The sequence below is a fragment of the Delphinapterus leucas genome, chromosome 3 (assembly GCF_059928025.1).
Source record: "Delphinapterus leucas isolate spDelLeu-1000000601 "Yukka" chromosome 3, BTC_Dleu_Yukka2, whole genome shotgun sequence".
NCBI classification, from domain to species: Eukaryota; Metazoa; Chordata; class Mammalia; order Artiodactyla; family Monodontidae; genus Delphinapterus; species Delphinapterus leucas.
The window spans coordinates 13,029,633-13,054,710 of NC_143131.1; positions in this window are offsets into that span (position 1 = coordinate 13,029,633).

The window sequence follows — 25,078 nt, forward strand, 5'->3', positions numbered from 1 at the left end:
TTAACCTCCTAGGCCTTCCCCAAGTTTCAAAGAATAAACTTAATCAGAAGAGTGAGAAAATTCAGAAACAAAAGAAAACAGTCAAGCAAGACAAAAAAAGAACAGTTTAGCCATTAAAAAAAAAAGTCAAGGATCTTTAGCTCCTTCTCAAGGGCTATAGATAATATTCTGAGCCATATCCTTTGCACTGTTTTGCAGATACTGAAACCCTCACCAGGTAGAAGAAGGTAGCTGCATGCTGCCCACAAGCACGTAGACCCCAGACTGGTTGGAACCAGAGGTTGATCCTGTTGACTCCTGGTTACCTCACCACCAACCAATCAGAAGAATTTCCACAAGCTGATCACACACTCTGCAACCCTCTCCCTCACACTGTCTTTAAAAACCTTTCCCTGAAACTTTCAGGAAAGTTCAGGTCTTCTAAGCACTAGCTGTCTGGACTCCTTGCTTGGTGTCTGCAGTAAACGCTGCCCTCTCCTTCACCACAACCCAGTGGCAGTAGATTGGCTTTACTGCATACGGGTGAGTGGACCCAAGTTTGGTTCAGTAACAGTATTTGGAGTTGGGACTTTGAATGGTAATTCGTTTTAGATGAGATCATGAGAGTAGGGCCCCATGATGGGGTTAGTGTACTTAGAAGAGGAGAGACCAGAGCTCTCTCTCTCCACCATGTGAGGACACAGCAAGAAGGAAGGCTGTTTACAAGACAGGAAGAGAGATCTCACCAGAAACAGAATCTTCAGGCACCTTGATCTTGAACTTCCCAGGCTACAGAACTATGGGAAACAAATGTCTATTGTTTAAGCCACCTAGACTGTGTTTTTTCCTTATGGAGGTTCAAGCTGATTAAGACATCTAACAATTCTTCAAACCCACCAGGACCTACAATCTATTGATTCACCATGTTTTTACTTTTGCTCACCCATGATTTCCTCCTCTCTTCTTTCCTTATGCAGCTTAAGTCCCACGTTTGTTTATCATAAACACTTGCCTGCATACACCTTTATCTCCCTTACTCATCCCCTGCTTTTGTCACCAGTTTCTTTCCTCCCATTCTTTCTTGAACCATTCACATCATGTTTTTGCCTCCACCACTCCATAGAAACTGTTCTTTTTTTTTTTTTTTTTTGTGGTACACGGGCCTCTCACTGTTGTGGCCTCTCCCATTGTGGAGCACAGGCTCCGGATGCGCAGGCTCAGTGGCCATGGCTCACGGGCCCAGCCACTCCACGGCATGTGGGATCTTCCCGGACCAGGGCACGAACCCATGTCCCCTGCATCGGCAGGCAGACTCTCAACCACTGCGCCACCAGGGAAGCCCAAAACTGTTCTTCTTGAGGTCACCATCATTGCCATTTTGCTAAATCTATTGGCCATTTCTGGGTCCTTATCTGTCATGATCCATCAGCAGAATTTGACAGAATAGATCATGACATTATTTTTGAAATACTTTCTTCTCTTGGCTTCCAGAACACCTAATTTGCTTTATTGTTATCACATCTCTCTCCATCTCCTTTGCTATTTTTTCTGATCCTCAGTTTCAAAAGGATTTCCCCAGGGTGTATCTGTTGGACCTCTTCTATACACACTCCCCAGTTGATCTCATCCACCTTCATGTCTTCAAGTATCATCTATACACTGATGGCTTCCGATCTTACATCTGGAGCTCCAACTTCTTCCCTGAAATCCAAACCCACATCTCCAATTATCTGCTTGATATATTTCAGAGCATATTTAGTAGACTTTTAAAATTTAACATGCTTGAAACTAAGCTTCTAATATTTTGCCAAAACCAACTCCTCCTGCAGCTTTCCCCATATCAGTTCATAGTAGCTCCATTCTTCCAGCACACAAGCCAAAAATAGGTAGTTATATTTGTCAGGATTTTTTTTTCTTCACCCTAGATGTCCATTCTGTCCAAATTTCCTGTCTGTTCTACCTTCAGCATACATCCATAGTTTGACCATTTCTCATACCTCACTATCCAGTTAGTCCAAGCCACTGTAATTTCTAGCCTGGTTTACTATAGTAGCTTCCTATTTAATCTCACTTCTTCCATCCTTTTCTCTCTATAGTCTATTTTCAACATAGTATCAAGATCAGCCTTATTAAAGCTGTAGCAGGCCAGGTCCTCCATTTACTCTAAAACCTCAAATGTCTTCACATCTCACTCAGAGTAAATAATAAAATTCTTATCACTTACAGGTTCCTACACTATCTGACTCCATGTTACCTCTCTCTCTGATTCTCCTACTCTTTCCTCTCTCACTCCTCTCTCCACTACGAAGGACTCAATGTTCTTCAGATGTACTTGAGATGCTACAGTCTCATCTCAAGGACTTTGTGTTTGCTCTTCTACCCACCTGAAACCCTCTTATTCTAGATATTTGCCTGGATATCTCCGTCCCTTCCTTTATTCAAAGTCTTCCCTCAGGGATGTCTTTTCTGGCCATCCTATATAAATTTCAACACTGTCTCATATTTGTTTTCTGTGTCACCTCAGATTAGGGCACTTGACTTGCTTTCGGCAGGAGCAACCCTAGCAAGGGTGATGCTATTTACATGGTCATTGATCCAGGTTGCAGTGGTTGCTGTAGATCCAGGAACCCATTGCAACAGGAACTCCCAGTCCCTCCTGTTGCTCATGGCTACTGCTCATCAACATCTTGCCTTTTTCCCTCTTCATACACTTCTTACTTCCTGCCTTGCAACTTCTATTCAGCCACTAAAGCCAGAGACAGCACAGGAGCTGGTCAGTATGCTGCAGGCACAATCTTAAGCCATCAGCTAACTTCCTCTCCCTTTTTCCTCCCTGACATGCGCTCAAAGACACAGTAGCTTCACTTATGCCCTCTGAAGAGGTGCAGGGAGAGCAAATGACTGCTTATCCACAAACAGTGGCAAGTGTGGTAACAGTTTCTTATATTTGCTCTCCTAAAATGGTCCATGTTATTGATATTTTCCAAAAGCATCATTCTCAGTGCATTAGTCTTCTGGTTTAAAACCTGTCCATAGTTCCCCTTTGCCTATAGAACAAACCACTAGGTTCCTAAGGTAGTATTAAAGTGTGGTAACAATCTGAAGTCTTGTCTCTTGCTTGCCCTATGTTCCAGCCAAAATAAACCAATCACCATCCCTAAGCTACATCCAAAATTTCCTAACTATGTGTCTTGGCTCAGAATTTCACCTCCTCCAGGAGCCCTAAGGTCCTCATTTCTTCCTATCAAAATTCTTTCTATATTTTCATGATCCAGATCAAATGTTACTTCTTTCTTGAAGACTTCCTTGCTCCTCCCCAAATAAATGATTCACGGTTCCCTGTGTGACAACTTATCCTGGTATTCTTATTATTTGTGCATTCATTTCTAATTGCTCCTTGAGAGCAAAGAAGTATTATCTATCTCTGTCTCCCCTGCAGTAACTAATTAAATGATATGAACGATTATATTTGCTCAAAAAAATGTTAACTCTAATCAAATAGCAGGGCAAGCTATCTGGCAATACCCAAAGAGACCAGTGTGTTCTAGACAGTATGAAGCACAGGAATGCCACAGAGAATTAGAAAAGAGCAATCAACCTGGGGTCGGGTTGAATGAATCTTGAGTCTGCCATTTAACAACCGTGCAGTCTGGGGCAAGTTTTCTTTCTTTTTTTCTTTTTTTTTTAATTTTTATGAATCTCTGGCCCCTCTTACTACATGTAGTGAATATATAATTATTTTAGTTTTCACTGGAGTATAGTTGCTTTACAATGTTGTGTTAACTTCTGCTGTATAGCAAAGTCAATCAGATATACGTATACATATATCCCTTCTTTTTTGGATTTCCTTCCCATTTAGGTTACCACAGAGCACTGAGTAGAGTTCCCTGTGATAAACATACAGGAGGTTACTTGTAGTGAATATAAACATAGATACCACATGTAGATAATCGTATCTACAACATATGGTTGCTTTGAGGGTTGTGTGCTTTTTAGAGTACCTGGCCTAAATTCAAAGATTTGATTCAGAGTCCAGAGTGCTAACCATTCCACTGTGGAACTGCCACGGGAGACCTGATTCAAAGCCCACGTCTCCCAGAGGTGAGAGTTTGGCTTGTGCTACGATAGCCCTTATAGTCTCATAGTTTTCATTATAAAATTATAGAGCTTGACTTGATGTCCTTAAACATTTTTTAATTTTATTGAGGTGTGGTTAGTTTACAATGTTGTTTTGGTTTCTTCTGTGCAGCAGCGTGACTCAGTTGTACATATATATTTATGTTCTTTTATATATCCTTTTCTATTATGGTTTATTGAATACAATTCTGCAAAACAGTGCATCTTCAGGCTAGATGAGCCTTTACCAAACTGTATCTCCTGAAACAATGGCTCCATGAGCTGCTCTGTGAAAAATGTTTGATCATCAAATAATTTTGGGAAATTCTGAATTTTAAAAAATAAAATAAAATAACATACCTGGACTAGGACCCCAATCCTCATGTCCTGATTCTGCATTCTAAGTACCAAAGGCCCAGGTCTTTCTGTGTTACCTCTGAGGAAGCAGCCTTAGGTAACAAAGGTGATGACACACAGAGGTTCTTCCCCTGTTGGACAGGGAATGAGCCATGCTGGCTGGTGAGGCTCCCGGCAGTGTCTTTTCTCCAGACCCACAGGGGCCTCATGTCACAGGACTGATCAGTGACAGCAGAGGGTGGCTTGAGTGTGAGAAGCCCTTCTTATCTCTCCCCATTCAGTTCTACGTAGAACCATATGTCCTGTGAGACGTGGAGACGAAAAAAAGAGGATGTGGCTTTTGAGGCAATCAACTGAGCAGAGAGTGTGGAAAATAAACCCTCAAAAAGAGGAGGGTGACATCACCATGTTTTCCATGTTTATTTCTCTCAAAATGGCTAAACACTCAAAGAATTATGCAGAATTTCTGGGAGACAAAAGGAAGCTGAATAATGCTGGTACAAATTATGAAGTAGAATGAAAAGAGGAAGCCATTCTGAAAACAGAAGCCATACGTGAAGACCCTCAGTCAGTGTGCAGTGAGCCCCAGACCAGGTATCATGGAAGGACAGCAACACCAATGATCCCTCCACTGACTGACTGAAGGGGATGCCCAGTGGGAGTGCAGGTGTAGTCAGCACTAATGGGAATGGCTATAAAGGCAAAGTATTCAATCATCATTTGGTTTTTGCATATTTACTATGTTCCAAGTGGGATGCATTAATAATCCAAATTCTCTGTCATTAGAGTCTAGTGAGGGGACACAGGCAATGAAATGTAAATACAATCAATAGCTTAATTACATAGTGAATTAGAAGGTGATAATTGTTATGGAAAATAGAGCCGGTCAAGTGGAACCAGAAGGGAGGTAAGGATGGTTGCAAACATCAATATCATTGTGTGATCAAGTCAATGTGCTCAAGATGGCAGCCCTGTGAACAAGCACATAAAAGAGTAACAGACCTGGGGATGAACTGAGGAAATGATTAACTAAAAGAGATGAACATTTGGATATAGACATACAGCTATAGCTGGAGGAACTGGGAAATCAACAGAAGAAAGAGTTAAAGAAAAATTGGAGAGCCTTGAAATAGTGAAACCTGGAGCTGGAACACTGTATAGGAAGGATGCCCTGAGTTTCATGTCAGGAAGGGTGTGTGCAATGGCTCTTATTTCCCCTAGTCAGGCTCCCAGGACAGAGGACAAGGCACTGCAGGGGACCACTTAAACGTTCATTTTGGTTTATAGTCCTATCAATATTAATTGAATGCTTTGAAAATTATTGCAGAACTAACTGATATGTATTCTAGGAAGCCTGGATATGTCTGTACAGCATGATAATTCAAGGAGGAGCAAAATTAATACTGCTGAAGGCTGACCCTTCTAAAAGAAGTGCCAGCTGACTTTAGGGTGGAAGGTCAGTGGGTCTCAGGGCCCTGGGCTTCTATGGACTTTTTATATCTCTCCATCCGTGTCCTTCATAGCAAGCAAGCGTAAATTCATCTGTTCTCTGCCTGGGCTGGTGTCCTCCATAATTTTTCTAGCAGTGTTCAAAGGTTAATTCTGTATCTATCATTGTGAGGCTCAGAGGACACTACAGTTACTATTTTCAATTGTCAGTGTGGTTATCATGGAGAAGGACAGAAGATGGTGTCTAAGGGAACCTGGAATCTACATCTTGTTAATGAGGCTCCCTTAAGACTAACTGCAAAACCATAACCGCCAACAGATCAAATGAAGGAAAGGTATATACTGATGTTGCTCTTTATTTTTGAGTATCACTTTCAGGGCCTAAGGGACAGAGATGCAATTAGCATCTGGACCATCAGACACCTGACTTATTTGTTATGTATTTGGGGAGGAGCTAAGTGTGGAAAGTTAGACACAGACCCATGCTTGATTTGTCACAATCCAGTGGGGGTGTTAAGAGTAAGCATGTGCATATGAGCACAGAATACTACAGAAGAGCTATGTACAGAACATCAACAGTCATAAATGGAGAGAGTTATAATGTGATAGAGGACAGGAGAGAGAAAAATGAAACAGAAGGTGGTCTTGATACGACTTGGAGAATAACTAGTTTACCAGACAAATAGAGAACATTCCAGAGTTGTGTCATTTTTGTTTTGAATAAAAAAAACACATCTGCTACTAAACCTCAAAGATGTCTTTTTAAGCAAAAAGAACACTGTATTAAAGCAACTCAGGTGATCCTAAACTTCACTTCCAGAAACAAGGATTTTATCAAAAACAATTAATAGCACATTTCCCAAGTTATTTTCCTTTGTAAGCAAAGTGGCTGACCTATGTGATTATGCTTCATAGACTCAAAAAGACCTGAAGTAGTTGCGCAAGAATTAGGTTTGAGTAGAGAGAGAAGCTTAAGTATTTTTCTTGTATTACATTTATACACAGTTACATATATACATACATATGTACTTGCACATATATATATATATATATATGTATATATACACACTCATACACAGTTGCCCCTCATTATCTGCGGGGGATTTGTTCCAGGACCCACTGAGGATGCCAATGTGTGTATGTGGGGCAGGGAGATTTTAAGCACAGAGACCAGAAAATGCATGACTGGAGAAAAGTTAAAGGGTTTAGTAAAACTGTTATCCATGTTTAGTTTCATTTCAAAAATGTTATATAAAGAGCTTTGAACAGATAGGTGTTTGAATTCTATTTTTAAATTAGTAAAATATTTTTGATGCATGTTCAAAGACATTCTGTGTAAGTGTTAATAATGTGTTTCTCCAAAATGAGCAAACTTGCAGAATATGGAACAACAATGTTTAGCATTGAACTTTTATATCTCACAGAGCCCCAGCTAGTTAGAGAATGAACTCTGCTCCAATCCATCTTGTCTCCCACTTAGTCTGGTTGATAAAAGGCCGGACATCAATCAGGAAAGAGCATAACTATCTAGTGTTTTAGGGAGAAATATGGACACCTTAGCAAGAACATGAAACCATTACGGAATAATTTGAGTTTGGATGAGCATAGGTCAAAAACATAATTTCTTGAAAAATGTCATTGGCATTGAAATCAGATTCTATATTGAAGGGGTATAGTTCCCTAAAAAGTTACAAACTTTCTTCCTTTGAAGATACCTTAAAAGCTATGCTGTTTAGATGCACAAAATCAAAGTGTTCGATACAAAACAATTTCAGTTGCATAACACACATGCCCAACAAATCCAGCTGTTCTATGCCCTTCTCTGTAACCGGTGTCAGCATTAATCCAGTTAATCAAGGAAGGTGACCTCCAGCATCACAGAATCATTCCTCTTCTTCCTACAGCCCTCCTACCTCCAACCGAAGTCTCTCCTCCTTTCCATTCCTTTTCAGGGCATCATCTCCTGGTAAGCAAAGAAGGCAATGGATGTGGAAAGCAGATCAGTAAGGTGGTTAAAAGCCCATGTTTCTGGATTCTGTAAACGTGCATTTGAATCTTCATCTCCTGCTCACCCACCAGCCATGTGACCTTGAAAAGTGACACCATCCCTCTGAGGACGGGGATAAAAGTAAGCAGGTAAGGAAGATTTCATTTAGGCGATTTCAATGGGGATAGAAGCTAAAGGAACTAACTCCACTGAAACAAAAGGCAGGAGGGTTTTTAAGCAGAGGATGAGCTGAAGGAAAAGCCTGGAGGGCAGGCCTGACATTGATCAAAGGGATGCACTGAGCTCGCTGAGCTATTCCCAAGTTTGTCAGTGGTTTTCTCTGTAATTATGCCATTAATTTGTTAATTGGCACCCATCCAAGTTAAGCTCCTACCTCCCACACAGACAGGTGATAGGGACACAGAGGTACTTTCTTACTTGATGTTTAAGTTTCAAAGAGATGGTTCTCAGGTCCTTGAGAAAGACATTTCCTGGGTTGTGAAACTGGGGAGAAGCTGGGCGAAGATTTACATACCTGTCAAGTAGCAAAGAATTTACAGCTGCTAGTTTTCTAAAGCACTAAAGCACATGCTCTAAGAAAAGGTACATCAGGGGACTAGTGTCAGAAAGAAATCTGCCTAAAGTTTAGCCAAGTGGAGAAAAACATTAAGTCTGTCCTAGTCAAGGTTGTATCGTTAGAACAGCCACAGACACAGACATTTCAGTCACTAGAGTTGCCGACTAGAAGATCCCATTATTGAATTCCTGTTCTCGTTTCCACAAAATCATCCACTGTGACGTGAACGTATTTGTGTGTGTATGTGTCTTTGTAAAGTACCACTTGAGACTTTGAAAGGATTATTGCTGTTTTTCCTGCTAGCAAGGGACTGAACATTTATGTCCCCCCCAGAAATATGTATGTTGAAACCTTAACCCTAATGTGATGGTATTTGAAGATGGGGTCTTTTGGAGGTAATTAGGTCATGAGGGTAGAGCACATGATGGGATGACTGACCTTATAAGAAGAGGCCAGAGGCCTAGCTCCCTCACTTTTGGCCATGTGAGGATACAAGGCGGTCTTCAACTGGTAGAGGGCTCTGACCAGAACCCAATCCTGCAGGCACCCTGATCTGGCACTTCAGTCTCCAGAATGGTGAGGAATAAATGACTATTGTTTAAAGCACCCAGTCTACTGTGCTGTAACAATGTTTTGTTACAGTATCCCAGGGTAACTAAAACACTGCTATAAGCTCCAATGTTGCCCGATTTACAGTTATCTTATCTTCAATATTATCATCAATATTATCATTAATGTTATCAGTAAGTGGGCTCCTCAAGTGGACTAACAGACTTCATTTATTAATGATCCATAGCAGAAATTTCAAGAACAGCAACAAACCTTCCACTGAATCCCCTCTCCTCTACTGAACCGGACCTGTGTCTGTGCATGTTGATTGTAAAAATCTCAATGGAATTTAGAAGGCTCTCCCTGGAGCATCACGGGTCTTGCATCTCATAAGATTACATTCAATTAGCTTTCTAAAATCGAAAAGTCACTGCCAATTCTGTAATTTAAGTAATTGAGTGCCTGAGGAAAGAAGGGACACTGCAACGGGAGGGGAATGCAGTGCTTCTAGCTGGGCTATAATTTTTGCTCAGCCGATGCTCTAGAGATGAGATAAAGGTGATATATGCCCTCTTGCTTCTCCAGAGAAGCCAGCAAGATTGTGACACCCTCAGTTTGAGAATAGTCTCTTGGGTTCACAGAGCACAGAACAAAGCCAGCTGAGACTTCAATTGGTGACCTCATTTTCTACCTACTCAATAAGAAAAGTAATATACTCTGTCCTTCCAAATTAACCTTCTAAGCCATTAAAAAAAATAAATCTCATGAAGGCATATCTTCAATGTAATGACAAAATTAACAGGATAAGCATGAGGGAGATAGGTTCTCAAGATCATAAGAAAGAAATGAAAGACAATATACCAGTGGCAGCGATATACTGATATAGATACACACACATATACCTTTTCTTATAACCCCAGCTCATCATCAGTGGCAGTTAGAGAGAGAGAACTTTTCACCCATTAGCTAATTAATTCTCACTACATCCTTTTCAGAGATAACCATCTCCCCAGTCCTTTGTACCTGCCCATGTGGAGACAAAGCTGGGTTTTCAAAACGTTCTCTTAAAAAGGTAAGAACTGGAAATTGAACTAGATATTTATGTTTCCACCTGCTCATTGAAAATTCAGATTTTCATTTTAGGAGGTCTCCTGAAATTGGACTTTCCCAAAGCTTACCTTTTCAAAATCGTAAAAATTGACACCAACTGGGATGAACTGAAGCCACCAGGAAATAAGCTGCTTAATAACGATGCACAGAATTTTACAGAGTGTAGAGTTCCAATAGACCTTTAATCTATATTACTCCTCTTTTTGAAAATAATAACTAACCAGCTGCTTGTCAATACAATAGGCTATATAAATCTTCTATTTTCTTGCCAGTTTTCTTCCCCAATAATAACAGCATTTAAACATCAATTACACCATCACTTTAAAAGAAGCAATAGCTGTGAGCAGTAAAGTTAGAACAGGTACACATTAGGTATGACTTTGGGGTCAAGATTTCACCTTGCCTAAAAATTGTTACCTTCAGATAATGTTTACCAACTCTTGTAAGGTACTAGCTTTCCGTTAAGCACATAGAAATATGTAAATTATGTAAAAGTATCCAACTCTGCCTGAGCTACCAGATTTAGTTTCTATCCTAAGTCATAAACTTTATATTAATTTTATATAATTTTTAAAATTGGAATATAGTCACATCATGCGAAAATAGAAAAAAAAATTTAACATCTTTAAAGAAGTATAATTGCTTCACAATGGTGTGTTAGTTTCTGCTTTATAACAGAATGAATCAGCTATACACATACATACATCCCCATACCCCTCCCTCTTGCCTCTCCCTCCACCCTACCTATCCCACCCCTCCAGGTGGTCACAAAGCCCCAAGCTGATCTCCCCGTGCTATGCGGCTGCTTCCCTCTAGCTATTTTACATTTGATAGTGTATATATGTCCATGCCACTCTCTCCCTTCGTCGCAGCTTACCCTTCCCCCTCCCCGTGTCCTCAAGTCCATTCTCTACATCTGCATCTTTATTCCTGTCCTGCCCCTAGGTTCTTCATAAACATTTTTTTTTAGATTCCATATATATGTATTAGCATATGGTATTTATTTTTCTCTTTCTGACTTATTTCACTCTGTATGACAAACTCTAGGTCTATCCACCTCACTACAAATAACTCAATTTTGTTACTTTTTATGGCTGAGTAATATTCCATTGTATATATATGCCACATCTTCTTTATCCATTCATCCGTTGATGGACACTTAGGTTGCTTCCATGTCCTGGCTATTGTAAATAGAGTGGTAATGAACATTGTGGTACATGGCTCTTTTTGAATTATGGCTTTCTCAGGATATATGCCCAGTAGTGAGATTGCTGGGTCATATGGTAGTTCTATTTTTAGTTTTTTAAGGAACCTCCATACTGTTTTCCATAGTAGCTGTATGAATTTACATTCACATCAACAGTGCAAGAGGGTTCCCTTTTCTCCACACCCTCTTCAGCATTTATTGTTTGTAGATTTTTTGATGATGGCCATTCTGACCGGTGTGTGGTGATGCCTCATTGTATTTTTGATTTGCATTTCTCTAATGATTAGTGATGTTGAGCATCCTTTCATGTTTTGTTGGCAATCTGTATATCTTCTTTGGAGAAATGTCTATTTAGGCCTTCTGTCCATTATTGGATTGGGTTGTTTGTTTTTATGATATTGAGCTGCATGAGCTACTTGTAAATTTTGGAGATTAATCCATTGTCAGTTGCTTCATTTGCAAATATTTTCTCCCATTCTGAGGGTTATCTTTTTGTCTTGTTTATGGTGTCCTTTGTTGTGCAAAAGGTTTTAAGTTTCATTAGGTCCCATTTGTTTATTTTTGTTTTTATTTCCATTTCTGTAGGAGATGGATCAAAAAGGATCTTGCTGTGATTTATGTCATAGAGTGTTCTCCTTATGTTTTCCTCTAAGAGTTTTATACTGTCTGGCCTTACATTTAGGTCTACAATCCATTTTGAGTTTATTTTTGTGTATGGTGTTAGGGAGTGTTCTAATTTCATTGTTTTACGTGTAGCTGTCCTGTTTTCCCAGCACCACTTATTGAAGAGGCTGTCTTTTCTCCATTGTATATTCTTGCCTCTTTTATCTAAAATAAGGTGACCATATGTGCAGGGGTTTATCTCTGGGCTTTTTATCCTGTTCCATTGATCTATATTTCTGTTTTCATGCCAGTACCATACTGTCTTGATTACTGTAGCTTTGTAGTATAGTCTGAAGTCCAGGAGCCTGATTCCTCCAGCTCTGTTTTTTCTTTCTCAAAATTGTTTTGGCTATTCGGGGCCTTTTGTGTTTCTATGCAAATTGTGAAATTTTTTTCTCTAGTTCTGTGAAAAATGCCATTGGTAGTTTGATAGGGATTGCATTGAATCTGTAGATTGCTTTGGGTGCTATAGTCTTTTTCACAAGGTTGATTCTTCCAACCCAAGAATATGGTAAATCTCTCCATCTGTTTGTATCATCTTTAATGCCTTCCATCAATGTCTTATAGTTTTCAGCCTACAGGTCTTCTTTCTTCCTAGATAGGTTTATTCCTAGGTATTTTATTCTTTGTGTTGCAATGGTAAATGGGAGTGTTTCCTTAATTTCTATTTCATATTTTTCATTGTTAGCTTATAGGAATGCAAGAGATTTTTGTACATTAATTTTATATCCTGCTGCTTTACCAAATGCATTGATTAGTGCTAGTAGTTTTCTGATAGCGTCTTTAGGATTCTCTCTATATAGTATCATTTCATTTGCGAACAGTGACAGCTTTACTTCATCTTTTCCAATTTAGATTCCTTTTATTTCTTTTTCTTCTCTGATTGCCATAGCTAAAACTTCCAAAAATATGTTGAATAATAGTGGTGAGAGTGGGCAACATTGTCTTCTTCCTGATCTTAGTGGAAATCATTTCAATTTTTCACCATTGGGAATGATGTTGGCTGTGGGTTTGTCAGATATGTCCTCTATTATGTTGAGATACGTTCCCTCTATGCCTACTTTCTGGAGGGTTTTTATCATAACTGGTGTTGAATTTTGTCAAAAGCTTTTTCTGCATCTATTGAGATGATCATACAGGTTTTATACTTCAATTTGTTAATATGGTGTATAACATTGATTGATTTGCATATATTGAAGAATCCTTGCATTCATAAACCCCACTTGATCAGGCTGCATGATCCTTTTATTGTGCTATTGGATTCTTTTTGTTAGTATTTTGTTGAGGATTTTTGCATCTATGTTCATCAGTGATATTAGCCAGTAGTTTTCTTCCATTGTGACACCTTTGCGTGGTTTTGTTATCAGGGTGGTGATGGCCACACAGAATGAGGTTGGGAGTGTTTCACCCTTTGCTGTATTTTGGAAGAGTTTGAGAAGGAGAGGTGTTAACTCTTCTCTAAATGTTTGATAGAATTCACCTGTGAAGCCGTCTGGTCCTGGGCTTTTGTTTGTTGGAAGATTTTAAATCACAGTCTCAATTTCTGTGCTTGTGGTTGGTCTGTTCATATTTTCTATTTCTTCCTAGTTCAGTCTGGGAAAGTTGTGCTTTTGTAAGAATTTGTCCATTTCTTCCAGGTTGCCCATTTTATTAGCATATAGTTGCTTGTAGTAATCTTTCATGATCCTTTGTATTTCTGCTATGTCAGTTGTTACTTCTCCTTTTTCATTTCTAATTCTATTGATTTGAGTTTTCTGCCTTTTTTTCTTGATGAGTCTGGCTAATGGTTTATCAATTTTGTTTATCTTCTCAAAGAACCAGCTTTTATTTTTATTGATTTTTGCTATTGTTTCCTTCTTTTCTTTTTCATTTATTTCTGATCTGATCTTTATGATTTCTTTCCTTCTGCTAACTTTGGGTTTTTTGTTGTTGTTGTTGTTGTTCTTTCTCTAATTCCTTTGGGTGTAAGGTTAGGTTGTTTATTTGAGATGCTTCTTGTTTTTTAAGGTAGGCTTGTATTGCTATAAATTTCCTTCTTAGAACTGCTTTTGCTGCATCCCATAGGTTTTGGGTCATTGTGTTTTCATTGTCATTTGTTTCTAGGTGTTTTTTTATTTCCTTTTTGATTTCTTCAGTGATCTCTTGGTTATTAAGTAGTGTGTTGTTTAGCCTCCATGTGTTTGTATATTTTACAGATTTTTTCCTGTAATTGATCAGAAAAGATACTTGATACAATTTCAGTTTTCTTAAATTTACCAAGGCTTGATTTGTGACCCAAGATATGATCTATTCTGAAGAATGTTCCATGAGCACTAGAGCAGAAAGTGTATTCTGTTGTTTTTGGATGGAATGTCCTATAAATATCAATTAAGTCCATCTTGTTTAATGTATCACTTAAAGCTTATGTTTCCTTATTAATTTTCATTTTGCATGATCTGTCCATTGGTGAAAGTGGGGTGTTAAGATCCCCTGCTATGTTTGTGTTACTGTCGATTTTCCCTTTTATGGCTGTTAGCATTTGCCTTATGTATTGAGGTGCTCCTATGTTGATTGCATAAATATTTACAGTTACTATATCTTCTTCTTTGATTGATCTCTTGATTATTATGTAGTGTCCTTCCTTGTCTCTTATAATAGTCTTTATTTTAAAGTCTATTTTGTGTGATATGAGAATTGCTACTCCAGCTTTCTTTTGATTTCCGTTTGCATGGAGTATCTTTTTCCATCCCCTCACTTTCAGTCTGAATGTGTCCCTAGGTCTGAAGTGGGTCTCTTGTAGACAGCATATATACTGTAGGTCTTGTTTTTGTATCCATTCAGCCAGTTTATGTCTTTTGGTTGGAGCATATAATCCATTTAATTTAAGGTAATTATCAATATGTGTGTTCCTATTCCCATTTTCTTAATTATTTTTGGTTTGTTATTGTAGGCCTTTTCCTTCTCTTGTGTTTCCTGCCTAGAGAAGTTCCTTCAGCATTTGTTGTAAAGCTGGTTTGGTGGTGCTGAATTCTCTTAGTTTTTGTTTGTCTGGTAAGGTTTTAATTTCTTTGTCAAATCGGAATGAGATCCTTGCTGGGTAGAGTAATCTTGGTTGTAGGTTTTTCTGTTTCATCACTTTAAATATGTCCTGGTACTCGCTTCTGGCTTGCAGAGTTTCTGCTGAAAGATCAGCTGTTAACCTTATGGGGATTTCTTTGTATGTTATTTGTTGTTTTTCCATTGCTGCTTTTAATATTTTTTCTTTGTATTTAATGTTTGATAGTTTGATTAATATGTGTCTTGCCGTGTTTCTGCTTGGATTTATCTTATATGGGACTCTCTGTGTTTCCCGGGCTTATCTGGATTAACTATTCCAGTTCCTGGATTAACTATTTCCTTTCCCATATTAGGGAAGTTTTCACCTATAATCTCTTCAAATATTTTCTCAGTCCCTTTCTTTTTCTCTTCTTCTGGTGGATCTGTATAATTAGAATGTTGGTGCATTTAATGTTGTCCCAGAGGTCTCTGAGACTGTCCTCAATTCTTTTCATTCTTTTTTCTTTATTCTGCTCTGCGGTAGTTATTTCCACTATTTTATCTTCCAGGCCACTTATCCGTTCTTCTACCTCAGTTATTCTGCTATTGATTCCTTCTAGAGAATTTTTAATTTCATTTATTGTGTTGTTCATCACTGTTTGTTTGCTCTTTAGTTCTTCTAATTCCTTGTTAAACGTTTCTGGTATTTTCTCCATTCTATTTCCAAGATTTTGGATCAACTTTACTATCATTATTCTGAATTCTTTTTCAGGTAGACTGCCTATTTTCTCTTCATTTGTTTGGTCTAGTGGGTTTTTACCTTGCTCCTTCATGTGCTGTGTGTTTCTCTGTCTTCTCATTTTGCTTAGCTTACCGTGTTTGGGGTCTCCTTTACACAGGCTGCATGATCGTAGTTCCCATTGTTTTTGGTGTCTGCCCCCAGTGGCTAAGGTTGCTTCACTGGGCTGTGTAGTCTTCCTGGTGGAGCGGCCTGGTGCCTGTGTTCTTGTGGATGAGGCTGGATTGTCTCTCTGGTCAGCTGGACTGCGTCCGGTGGTGTTTTGGGGTGTCTATGACCTTATTATGATTTTAGGCAGCCTCTGTGCTAATGCATAGGCTTGTGTTCCTGTCTTGCTAGTTGCTTGGCATAGAGTGTCCAGCATTATAGCTTGCTGGTCGTTGAGTGGAGCTGGGTCTTACCATTGAAATCGAGATCTCTGGCAGAGCTTTCTCCATTTGATATTATGTGGAGCCAGGATGTCTCTGGTGGACCAATGTCCTGAACTCGGCTCTCCCAAGTCAGAGGCACAGGCATAACACCCAGCCGGAGCACCAAGACCCTGTCAGACACAAAGCTCAGAAGAAAAGGAAGATAAAACAAAGGAAGAAAGAAAGAAATGAAAGAAAGAAAGAAATGAAAGAAAGAAAGAAAGAAAGAAAGAAAGGAAGGAAGGAAGGAAGGAAGGAAGAAAGGAAGGAAAGAAGAAAGAAAGAAAGAAAGAAAGAAAAGAGAAAAAAGTAAAAAAATAGTTATTAAAATTTTTTAAATTATTAAAAAATAATAAAAAAGAGAAATAAAAAAAAGACAGAAGGAAAGAAGACAGCAACCAAACCGAAAACCAAGTTCACCAATAATAAAAGTGCTAAAAACTATACTAAAAAACAAAAACAAAAACCCCGAAATGGACAGACAGAACCCTAGGACAAATGGTAAAAGCAAAGCTATATGGACAAAATCACACAAGAAGCCTACACATACACACTCACAAAAAGAGAAAAAGGAAAAAAATATATATATATATATGCTCCCAAAGTCCACTGCCTCAATTTTGGGACGATTTGTTGTCTATTCAGGTATTCCACAGATGCAGGGTACATCAAGTTGATTGTGGAGATTTAATCTGCTGCGCCTGAGGCTGCTGGGAGAGATTTCCCTTTCTCTTCTTTGTTCGCACAGTTCCTGGAGTTCAGCTTTGGATCTGGTCCCACCTATGCGTGTAGGTTGCCTGAGGGCGTATGTTCCCAGTCAGACAGGACAGGGTTAAAATAGCAGCTGACTAGGGGGCTCTGGCTCACTCAGGCCCGGGGAAGGGAAGGGTACGGAATGTGGGGTGAGACTGCAGCAGCAGAGGCCAGCATAACGTTGCACCCCCCTGTGGCATGCCATGTATTCTCCTGGGGAAGTTGTCCCTGGATCACGGGACCCTGGCAGTGGCGGGCTGCACAGGCTTCTGGGAGGGGAAGTTTGGACAGTGGCCTGTGCTTGCACACAGGCTTCTTGGTGGTGGCAGTAGCAGCCTTAGCATCTCATGCCCGTCTCTGTGATCCGCACTGATAGCCGTGGCTCGCGCCCATCTCTGGAGCTCATTTAGGCGGTGCTCTGTATTCCCTCTCCTCATGCACCCAAAAGCAATGACCTCTTGCCCTTTAGGAAGGTCCAGACATTTTCCCAGACTCCCTCCTGGCTAGCTGTGGCACACTAGCCCCTTCAGGCTGTGTTCATGCAGCCAACCCCAGTCCTCTCCTGGGATCTGACCTCCAAAGCCTAAGCCTCAGCTCCCAGCCCCCTGACCCGGCGGATGAGCAGACAAGCCTCTCGGGCTGGTGAGTGCTGGTCGGCACCCATCCTCTGTGCGGGAATCTCTCCACTTTGCCCTCTGCACCCCTGTTGCTGCACTCTCCTCCATGGCTCCGACGTTTCCCCCTCACTATCCCCTGTCTCTGCCTGAAGGGGTTTCCTATTGTGTGGAAACTTTTCCTCCTTCACAGCTCCCTCCCAGTGGTGCAGGTCCTGTCCCTATTCTTTTGTCTCTGTTTTTTCTTTTTTCTTTTGCTCTACCCAGGTATGTGCAGAGTTTGTTGCCTTTTCGGAAGTCTGAGGTCTTCTGCCAGCATTCAGTAAGTGTTCTGTAGGAGTTGTTCCACATGTAGATGTATTTCTGATGTATTTGTGGGGAGGAAGGTGATCTCCATGTCTCACTCCTCCAACATCTTGAATCAGGGCCAAAAATAGAAAATTTAAAACAATGTATATTAAAAGGGTCCCTCTGACCCTTGTCTCAAATCCACCCAATTCTTACCAGCATCTTGCATAACAAGATAATTGCTATTATTAGCCCCTCTGTGTCATACCAAAGTTTCTTTTTGCATACCCACTATTGATTTTAATTTAATAAATTCTTCTCTGCTTAAAAAGCTGGTGTAAAACAAAGAATAAAGCAATATTTCAAGACAAGGAAAAACTAATTTGGTGACAAAGCATTCTTTTATTAAAGTAGGTAAACTTTTTCCCCACTGTTTTTTCCCTTAATACAGCTGAAGCTTTACAATTCTTACTTCCCAGTACTCCATTTTTAGCTAGTGGTTCAATCAAGAAACATGCCCATTTGTCAGGTAGAGTTTGGCAAATAATTGTGAGTCACACCTGAGAGATGATCTGTTTTCTGGATAATAAGCATAAACAGAAAAGAAATGTGCAATGTTATTCTGTATTCTAGAATTGGTGTTTCACAGAGATCCTATTTAACTAGAGCATGAGACCTTATCAGACCTGAAAATTTCTTTGAGATTTTGTCTCAAAATAGAGTTCTAGCTTTCTCAGTTACTCTAGTAACTGAGGTTGCAACTGCAGAGGAGGTTAAGAAATTATTGATAATTACTGGCAAAAATTTTATAGGAAACATAATTGTCATATAAAGAAAGTAGGACAATTTTATACTTCATTGTCAGCAAATTTTTTATTGGGCATTAATTTGATGTCCTATATTTGTTTAAACCCCGCTCTTCAAATATTTTTTGTGACTTCCAAAGAATTACAATCTAGATCAAAGCAAGAAAAACTAAAACTAGTATAAAAGTCTAACAACTTGTCAAAATTAAAATGTGTCATAAAACCACATTGTTCACTCAATTAGTGATTGTTAGTCAGCTACTGCTGTAATAACCTTGTGTAACAAAGCTTTCTCAAATTCAGTGACATAACAGCATTTATTTCTCTTCCTTGTACTTCTGCAGTTTGGTTAGGATGGCTCAATTTAGGCTGTCAGTGAGCTGAGATTGGCTCCAGCCTGCAGGTTGAATTCAGATCTGTGTCATTCATCCCTTCCTTGTCCTTAGGTCACATGGCAACCAAGGGCATGTTCTTCTCATGGTAATTGGCAGAGCACAAGAAAGAAAGGCAAAATAACATCAGCATGTTTAAGCCCTCAGCTTACAAGTCATATGGGGAACATCAGTATCAATGGAGCAGGAAAATATATTTTGCCCACCGTGGAAGGGCACTGTGAAGTTTCATGTGAAAGATGTGGGTATATAATTTATAACAAGACAGTGAAGAATTGGGGGCAATATGACAATCTACTACAGTGGTAAGGAGAATGAGCATTATATCTTCAAAGCTTAAAGAGTCTGGCAAAAGTTTGGGCATACCTTGACTGTATAGCTAAAGAATAATACCTAGAATTGTATATAGGAAGCCAAGTTTAGGCTAAACACTACCTTTGATCTGAAGATATATTTATGCATTTATTTTGACACTTGTTTTTCCAGAAAGTTCCCAAAATAGCTATTGTTTCTGTTTGTTGTTGTTATTGCTCTGCTGTTCCCACTTTATGTACTGACTTTCCTGAACTATGTAGAGTCTGTTTCTTAGTCATGTGTGGCCACTAAAGTCTCTACTTAGTTAGCATAGTGGCTACCTAATGACTGAACAGAGATTTCCTTAAATTCCTGGAACCAGCAAGTTTCCCAGCCTTTGCCAAGGAGCTCTGTTTGTGTGGGTTGGGACACGCCTTGGGCAGGCAGTCCACAACTCTACCTTAGCCTTCACTTCCTGCTTGCAAAGAGCCTCAAGGTCTGTCAGAGGTGAGAACTCAAGGCCTTCTCAGGTGTATTCTGAGCATACACATAGCCCTATATATGGTCATGGCCTTCCAGATTTTCCTGGAATATGTTGGAGCTTTGCAAAGCAACTAATTCCTCAAATTTTCCATTAATTTTGTGTGTGTGTGGGAGCTTGCTGCTTGTCCCACTGTTATCACTGTTACAGGAAGCTGTGATATTAAACAATTGTACTCTTTTCTTGGCAAACACTCCCTAGAAAAAGGCTATTTGCATTAAGTAACTTCTGATTCAATTCAAATAAAGAAAAACCCTGCAAGTGGAGTTTCCTGGGGAAGTACCAGGAAGGTCAAATAATGACAATGCTCTGGAATTGGAGGTTAAAAGGAGGGCCAAGCCTCCTCCATTCTTCATGGTTGCTAGTTTTCTGGTTTTCACTGTGACTACGGAGCTGCTAGGTTTCAAGGTTCCCACATGCTGGTGACAGGGGCATGGAAAGAGGTAAGTTAAAGCATCATTATTAATCAAAATGTCAAAAGACAAAGACAGTCGTGAAAATAGCAAGAGAAAAGCAACTCATCACATGTGAGGGATTCTCCATAAGGTTAACATCGGATTTCTCATCAGAAATAGTGAAGAAGAGAATACAGTGGAAAGACATAAAGTGCTGAAAGAAAGACTATCAGACAAGAATTCTATATCCAGAAAAAATATCCTTCAAAACTGAAGGAGAAATAAAGATATTCCCAGATAAACAACCTCTTGCCCACTTTCCAGAACTGAGTCAATTTAGACCCAGAACCCATTACCTACAAGGACAGCCTAGTCTCCATAAGAAGGTCCTTGCTGCATCAGAGCAAGCCCTGCCATAAACTGTACTGATTGCCCTACTCTTTCCAATAGGAGCCTGAAGCCATTTACTCAGGTAACTGCACTGAGGGAAAAAGAATACCTAGATAGTTTGAGGGCTACTGGACACAGATTTTGAGCTGACAAGCTTCATGCTTGTCATTAGAAACTAGCCACATGAATGTAGTGATTTCCCCCAACCAAGAGGAAGTAACTGAGCTAATAATAATCAGATCCTGGTCCTCTGAGTAGGTCGTGGCAGGAAACCTCAATGAGGAAGAGTCATTGCCTCTGATGTAATAGCCTTGGGAGAAGACCAGTCAGGATCAAGCCTGCTGCCATTGGATATATGTGGAGGGAGGTGGAAGCAGAGGTGGGAGAAGGGTACAGTGATAACAAAGCAGGGAGGGGAAGTGTCCAGCTGGACACTCAATTTGCTTCTTTAGATGATACTCTGGGTCCCTATTTAAACCTAATGACTTTCCTGTGTGAGAATTCAAACAACAGAAACAGAAAAATGACTGCAGCTAAGCTTGGTGTGAGGCCATTGACTTCTCATCCATCTCCAGACACATGCATTCTCAGAGAGGACTCCTAAACCGTGTGTTAACTAAAAAAATATACTCACAACCTAAAAGTTGAGAGGTATGTTTTATTTGACGAGAATTTTTAGGACTTCAACCCCGGGAGGCAGCATCTCAAGTAACCCTGAGAGAACTGCTCTGAAAAGGCAAGGCAGGGGAGCAAGGATATATAGGAGTTTTGCAACAATGGGCAGGTAGTCTGAACATCAAACGATTATTGTTAACTAAAGAAAACCAGACATCTCAAGTTAAAGAATCTGGCACTTTCCTATGTATGGGAAAATGCAAGAGTCTGGGCTCACTGAAATCATTCCTTTGATGTGCACCTCAGCTATCTGGGGCCAGTATCCTGTGTTTTCACATCTTGAGTTTCCTCAGGGCTCACCATGGAGAGTGGCTGCAGTCTGATGGCTGCTAGGTGGAAGGTATTCTTTTCCTTCCTGAGTTCCTTCAGGGGTCACCAGCTCACCATCTGTGGTGGATGCAATCGCTGATGACTGTGATGTCCTTTGTTTACTGTTATGGCAGGCAGTATTCCATTTCTCACATGCAAGTAGCTTACTCTGGCCCAAGAGAAGGAAACACAGGTATGGGCAACTCATATCTTTCCCTTCTCTGTCTACAAAATCCCAAAATATTCCTCCTTCCTTTAAAAACACATGATGTAAGTAGTCAGTCATGAAATTTCAGACATAAACTAGGGGGAATTTAAGTAAGCCTGACTTGAATGTCAGAAGCTAGTCTTTTAGCAATTCTACTCCAGTAACTGAGTGAAACTTAAACTCTATTGGATTAATTTGGCTGTATGACAGACAAGAGATATTAGGACTTAGGTGCCAAGTAGATTAAATGCATCACAAAGTCATACTTTGCCAAGTGGCCTGTCACCATTAAGATCATCCAGAAACTTTCCATGTAGTGATTGGCACTTGATTTTGGCCTTGGGAAATGTGTAATGTTTTAATGGGTGTAGAAAAGATGAATATTTTACATGAAAAGAGTAGGATATAAGCAAATTTAGAGTCAGGGAAGTAAATTAATCACTGGACTATTGGATAGGGATGAGGTATAACTGATAGGAGATAAGATTCAGAAAGGAAACATTTTTAATTTGTTAAATATTAAATTTTTAAACAAATATTATTCTATTTAATTTGATTTAATCCTTACAACGAAGGTAGGTATTGTCAGCTCAGTTTTAAAGATAAGGAAACTGGGATTCCAAGAGACTAACTAACTGTTCAAGATCACACAACTAGAGCTTGACAGGCTTGAGATAAAAACCGAGGACAAACAGCTAAATCTGCCCCACGCATCCTCCATGAAATGAGTGGGGGATAAAATCATAAAACACATTTAAGGCCACGTAATAAAGATCTTCCTTCGCTAGATAAAGATAGCGAATTTTATTCCATGGGCTAAGGGCCACCAAATTTTTGTGTTTCAGGAATCCTGATTAATGTGATATGTGGTTCTGATGGAAAAACAGAATGGTTCGTCGGAAATGAAATGGTGATTCTCAGGTGAGAGGTCTTCATCTGAAACATCGTTTCCCCTCTTGTCTACTCACTTCACCCTGTTCTTTTTATCCTTGTGGGGGACATAGAAGCTTCCCAAACATGCATCTCACAAATGCATTTCATTTCTCCACAGCTGTCTTTTTGTTTTTCTTCAGAAAAAGAATAGACAAAGGACACCTTGGAACTATATTTTTTGTCTTATCTCCCTAATTCTCTTCACTTGTGGAGTCTTTCTAGTGCCATTTATTTTGCATTGACTTCCAAATATTATATTATAGGCTAGGAACTCTTCTTAAGAGGAGTCCTAAAGGATCTCTAGCTGTAGTTTGTCTCCAGAACATTTGACACACATTTGTGCAAAAGAGAACCCAAAGGACACACTCATGTTTATCATAGCATTATTACAATAGCCAAGAAGTGGAAGGGATCCAAATATCCATCAATGGATGACTAGAAAAAGAAAATGTGGCATCTACATACAATGGAATATTACTTAGCCTTAAAAAAGAAGGAAATTCTATCAAATGCTACTACATGGATGTACCTTGAGGGCACTATGCTAAGTGAAATAAGTCAGTCACAAAAAGACAAATATTGTATGATTCTGCTGATATGAGGTCTCTAAAGTAAAACTTCTAGAAGTGGAGAGTAGAATGGTGGTTGCTAGGGTCTGGAGAGAAGGGGAAATGGAGAGCTGTATTTCAGCGGGTATAGGGTTTCCATTCCATGAGATGAAAACATTCTGGAGATCTGTTGCATGACAATGTGGATATACTTAACACTACTGAACTGCACACTTTTATTTATTTAATTTTTGTTTTACATCTTTATTGGAGTATAATTGCTTTACAATTGTGTGCTAGTTTCTGCTTTATAACAAAGTGAATCAGTTATACATACATATATACATGTGTACCCATATCTCTTCCCTCTTGCATCTCCCTCCCTCCCACCCTCCCTATCCCACCCCTCTAGGTGGTCACAAAGCACCAAGCTTATCTCCCTGTGCTATGCGGCTGCTTCCCACTAGCTACCAATTTTACGTTTGGTAGTGTATATATGTCCATGCCACTCTCTCACTTTGTCACAACTTACCCTTCACCCTCCCCATATCCTCAAGTCCATTCTCTAGTAGGTCTGTGTCTTTATTCCTGTCTTACCCCTAGGTTCTTCATGACATTTTTTTTTCTTAAATTCCATATATATGTGTTAGCATACGGTATTCGTCTTTCTCTTTCTGACTTACTTCACTCTGAACTTCACACTTTTAAATGGCTAAGACAGTAAATTTTACGTTGTGAGGTTCTTTTTTTTTACCACAAGTAAAAAATTTTAAAGATTCAAATGGAAATAAAACTTTATCACAGCAGCATATCCTTGAATAATTATTTGATGATTGAACATCATGCCAAATAGGATAACAAAAAGTTCTTATTGAGCAAAAAAATTAAAAAATAAAAGGGAACTCAAAAAAGCTGTTGATGGAGCAGAACTTTGCACCTCCCTTGGGTCCAGGAAGGTACCTGATGACAGACTCAGGTATAAGGAGGACAAAGAGGTCCAGTCAGAGGTTAACAACCACAGCGCTTACTGCTGTGTCGGTCAAGCCTTCAGCACTTTTCTTTGCTTTATTGCTGTTTTCCTTTCCCTAGACCCTCGGCCTAAAAGCAGACATGATGGATGCCCCCGTCATAATGTAAGCTGATAACTGTCACACTTCCCCTCCTGTTCTTACTATAATTTCCTTTAGGAGGTTTGGCTTACTACTGGATGAGTTCAGAGAGAACCAGTCTTGTCAAACTTAGGAGAAAAAGAGAGAGAAGAAATATGGATTTGTGACTCCAGTTTAAATAAAGAGGTGGCACCTTCCCTGGAAATATTAAATTAGAGGCTGTGATTCAGGCTTCCGGGTCTTACTCTCCTTACTCAGCTTTCTCTTAAAAGCAGGACTTGGAAGAAAAAAACATGATCTCAATATTTATGAAAAACTTTCTGGGAAAATCACTCCAGACCTCCTGAGAGGATTAACGAGAAATGGCATAAAAGTACATTTTATTTCACAGAATGCCAAGTATCTCAAGTGCCCAAGGCCTTTGGAATTATTCATTGTGAGCATGGTCTTTCTAGGGGGGCTATGTGAGCTTAGGAAAGAAATGTCCATCGGGCACGTTTGACCAATCACAAAGCAACTGGGAACATCATGGAGGGCAAATTTGATGGAACCAAATGTAAGGCAGTCTTGAAGGCAGATCAATCGACCTCATTGAGAGATGCAGG